The following is a 4,512-nucleotide window of genomic DNA, read 5'->3' as shown; positions in this document are numbered from 1 at the left end:
GTTTGTGACTAACAGTGCTACCTTAAAGGATGGAGGAGGGGGTGGAGAGAGCTTCTTAGGAGCTTAGAAATGTGAAAAATAAAGTCGCCCACGTAAATTAAACATAGTCAGCCATGGATGAAATCAGAGATGTTTAAAAAGGCAGACTGTCACAGGTTTCATTTGCTATCATGTTAAAACTGGCAATTATACAACTGCAGTGGAAGCAGGGGCTCCCTCCTCAGATTAACAGCGGAACACCAGAAACTGGCCAAAGGCTACCCACATGAAGCAACCCTCAAAAGAATCGACAGCCAAGAAAAGTCTAACCTTAACTATTCTCATACCTCTGGGAACCACAGGAAAACCACCCACAATGTTTATGGGGAAACTCCAAAGAGAAGAAATTTCTCCTCATTCAAGAAGAAAAGAGCTAAATAAACAAACAAAAAAGCAAAACACACACACACACACACACACACACACACACACACACACACCAGGCCTAAGAAGAGTCTACAAAGTTAGAGATCAAAAGTATTCAAGAGATAGTGCTCGCTTCGGCAGCACATATACTGAAATTGGAACGATACAGAGAAGATTAGCATGGCCCCTGCACAAGGATGACATGCAAATTCGTGAAGCGTTCCATATTAAAAAAGAAAAGTATTCAAGAGATGAAAGAGTATGTAGTCATTAAAAAGTATGACTGAAGTAAAAATTTGTTGACACAGAAAGCCATCCATCATAATTTATTAAAAGGAAAAAAAATCAAGTCATAAAACACAATGTCACCCACACATGGAAAAAACAATCCAGGAACTAAATACATCAAAATGACAAGGGTGGTTATGTAAGTAGTGGGGAAATGATTACTTTTATAATCAGGGGAAAAAACTTCTATTACCATAATTTAACAGAAACTTTACAAAGAATAGAAAAAGAAGGAGTGGCTAATTCATAGTTTAAGCTTACACACTCTGGTAACAAGCACTAACAGAGATAATGGAAAAAGAAACCCACATGGCAATCTCCATTAAGGGTTATAAATGGAAAAGTCTTTTTAAAATATTAGCAAATTCAGAATTACATTAAAAATTACAACAGACCATCACCAAGTAGAATTTACACTAGTAATTAAAGAATAGTTTGTTATTAGAAAATCTAATAATAAAGCAAATAGTGTTAATGATTAAAAACAGAATAAATATATGATTAATACAGTATGGGAGAAATTATTTAAAAACAAAACAAAGAAAGAAAACTATGAATGAAGCACTACTGCCTTAGCTGAAATATTATTTAACTTTGGTCTAGAAGTTCTAACCAATACAATAAGACAAATTAAAGAAATACATTAGGGCTAGAAAGGAGATGAAATTATTATTATTCAGATGATTAATAGTCTACTTGGAAAAGTTAAGAGAATCAACTGAAAGATTACTAGAAACAGGAAAAAATTCACTATGCTGATCAAAAATAAAATAAAATAAATCAAGGACATTCCTAAATTCAGTAATAGCTAGGGACATTTTTTTAATTATTATTTTAAGACATTATTAACAGTATCAACACAATCTAAAAATTATCTAGCACAGTACCTGGCCTATAGTAACTGCAGGAAATACTGCTGAAGGAATGAATAAAAGGAAAGACTCAATATTGTAAAAATGTGAATGCTCTCCAATTTAATCTATTCAAAATCCCATTTGGAGTTCTTTTATAGGACAGGAAGTGGTAATTATGGTAAAGGCACAGCACAAAATTCTTTTTCATGAAGCTGTGAAAGGTCACTCTAAAAAAAGGATAAATGAAGAAAAATACAGAAAATTCATGAATAGGTATAATAAAGGGGCATTAGACAATCAGATTGTAAATCTTTATTAAAAACTACAAGAGTATGATGTTGGCAGCTGCTAACAATTTCATTAGTGAAACAGATCAGAAGGTCCAGAAATAGTGCAGTTGTGTGAAAGTTCAGTGAATGAGATACAGAATATTTCATACTAGAGGCCCGGTGCACGAAATTCGTGCACGGGGAGGCGGGGGTCCCTCAGCCCAGCCTGCACCCTCTCCAATCTGGGACCCCTTAGGGGATGTCCGACTGCTGGTTTAGGTGGGATCAGGCCTAAACCGGCAGTCGGACATCCCTTTCGCAATCCGGGACTGCTAGCTCCTAAATGCTCACCTGCCAGCCTACCTGATTGCCCCTAACCACTCTGCCTGCCTGCCTGATCGCCCCTAACTGCCTCTGCCTCAGCCCCCACCATGGTGGCTTTGTTCGGACTGATGTCCGGAAGGATGTCCAGAAGACGTCCAGTCTAATTAGCATATTACCCTTTTATTAGTATAGATGTTCGGGGGGAAGGTAATTAATAATTTAGCAAATGGGGGAAAATCAGATCCCTACAACACACCAAAATAAAACGCAAATATTATAAAGATTTATGTGTTTAAAAAAATAAAAACAGAAGAAAAGCTTAATAGGTAGACAGAGGTAGATGGCTATCCAAACACATCAACAGGGCCTATATACTGACATCGAACTCAGAAACCAATTGTTTGTCTTCACCTGTCTGCTAATAATACTAGTCATAATAATAGTTATACTTGATCTTTTTTTCTATGTAATTTGTTTATGATTATTGAACATGTATGAGATAACTGTTAATACTCTTTTATTGCTTATGTAAATGTTATACAAGATGCCAAATACAGAGAATGAGACAGACGGCAAAACCTGGATCATGATAATTCACAGGATAGAACTGATCCAGAGTGTTTTTTCACAGAGAAGGCCATAAGACCTGACTGCCTTCCATTTACCTGCCCTTCCTTTTGGGGGAGAAATTAGGCCTCCACTCAGATCCCATGGTAACGGCACTGCCCCATCCCCAGTGGTCAACAAGATGATGTCGATACTGAAACTGCTAGGAATGAACCTTCCTAGATCTGTGAGACCGTATTATTCTCGAACAAAAGGCTGATCATCAGCAAATCCTTGGGACTGATCTATGACCAAAAGGGGGAATTGTGGATGAAAAAAAGGGTGTTCTATGCAAAGTAACCTCACAGGGTGATCTGATCACAAATTCCTAACTGGGCAGGTCATGGTGGTAGTCACGCCTGAGACCTGTAATTTCTTTAGTAAAAGGTTTTAAGCCAGCTCTGCCCATTGTTCTTGTGCATCTAAATTAACACACCTTTAAATACCATATGCAAGCCCGGCCTGTGTGGCTCAGTGGCTGAGCATCCACCTAGGAACCAAGAGGTCACCAGTTCAATTCCTGGACAGGGCACATGCCCGGATTGTGGGCTCGAACCCTAGTAGGAGGAATGCAAGAGGCAGCTGATCAACATTTCTCTCTCATTGATGTTTCTATCTCTCTATCCCACTCTCTTCCTCTCTCTCTCTCTAAAAATCAATAAAAACATATTTTTTAAAAAAAATACCAGAATACCCCTGGAAGTGGGTATTATCCTCAAGAGAGCAAATAATCTTGTTAACTATCCTGTAATCCAATCCCCATCTTGATTCCTCCGATCTTCCTTACCCTCTCCTTAATTTCAGATGCACAAAAAAAAAAAGCTGCAAAACTGTTATTCTCTCTCTCTCCCCCTTCCTTCCACTCTCTCTGGGGGGGCAAAAAAAAAAAAAAACCAAATGAAACAATATTTTTTTTAAAAAAAATCACATATACCTTGGTTCTAAGAATTCACCCTGAAAAGATACCTCTTAAAAATACAAAGAAAAAAAGCACAAAGCTATTTATTGCAGCATTATTCATAACAGCAACAGACTGGAAGCAATCTAAAGCCCAATAGAATACACACTAGAATATTATACATCCCTAATCAATTAATAGAGAGATTTCTACAATATATTATTAAATAAAAAGAGCAAAATACAAAAGAACATTTTGTTTAAAAGGAAGAGAAAAATACACACAGAGAGAAATGCTTATTTCTGCAAAAAGTAATACAGGAAGAATAAATCAGAAATTAATGAAAATACTTATCTATAGGAAGTAGGTGAAGAAAAGGTGGAAGACTGAGATGGGAACAAAACTTTGAGTGTACTTTTGTGTACAATTTTGACTTTTTAACAATGTAAATGTTTTACATATTTAAAATTAAATCAACAAGGTGAGGGGGGAAAGTAAACCCTAAGAATGAATATAAACAGAAACAAAGGATAGCATAAGACAAAGAAAAAGAGAATCAATTTTTACATTTTTAAATGTAATGTGTAAAAAAAGACTATTATTCTTTTGGTAAGAATGAATACTCAAAGAAATGAGGACATTGCCTCTGGTCCTGCAAAGCCTAAAGGAGTTTTGCTTCTGCAGGGGAAAGTGTAGCTCTCCTAGAACTAATGTGGAGAAATTTGATCTCTTTGGGATTACCCCGGAGACATTAAAGGGAGTTCCCCCGTCGTTCCCAGACGTAGGAGAATAGTTAAGGATCGACTTTTCTTGGCTGTCGATTCCTTCGAGCGTGGCTTCATGTATTAGCCTTTGCCCACTCTCACGC

At 36.9% G+C, this 4,512-nt stretch overlaps 1 non-coding gene across 1 annotated transcript; it reads left to right on the top strand.

Annotated features, from left to right (window-relative positions):
• Positions 1-530: 530 nt before the first annotated feature.
• Positions 531-637, top strand: LOC111824900. Its single transcript, XR_002827959.1, has one exon. It is a non-coding gene; the product is annotated as a U6 spliceosomal RNA (small nuclear RNA).
• Positions 638-4,512: the final 3,875 nt, after the last annotated feature.

This window comes from Myotis lucifugus, unplaced genomic scaffold (assembly GCF_000147115.1).
Source record: "Myotis lucifugus unplaced genomic scaffold, Myoluc2.0 scaffold_10704, whole genome shotgun sequence".
NCBI lineage: Eukaryota > Metazoa > Chordata > Mammalia > Chiroptera > Vespertilionidae > Myotis > Myotis lucifugus.
This window is presented reverse-complemented; position numbering and strand designations above follow the sequence as displayed.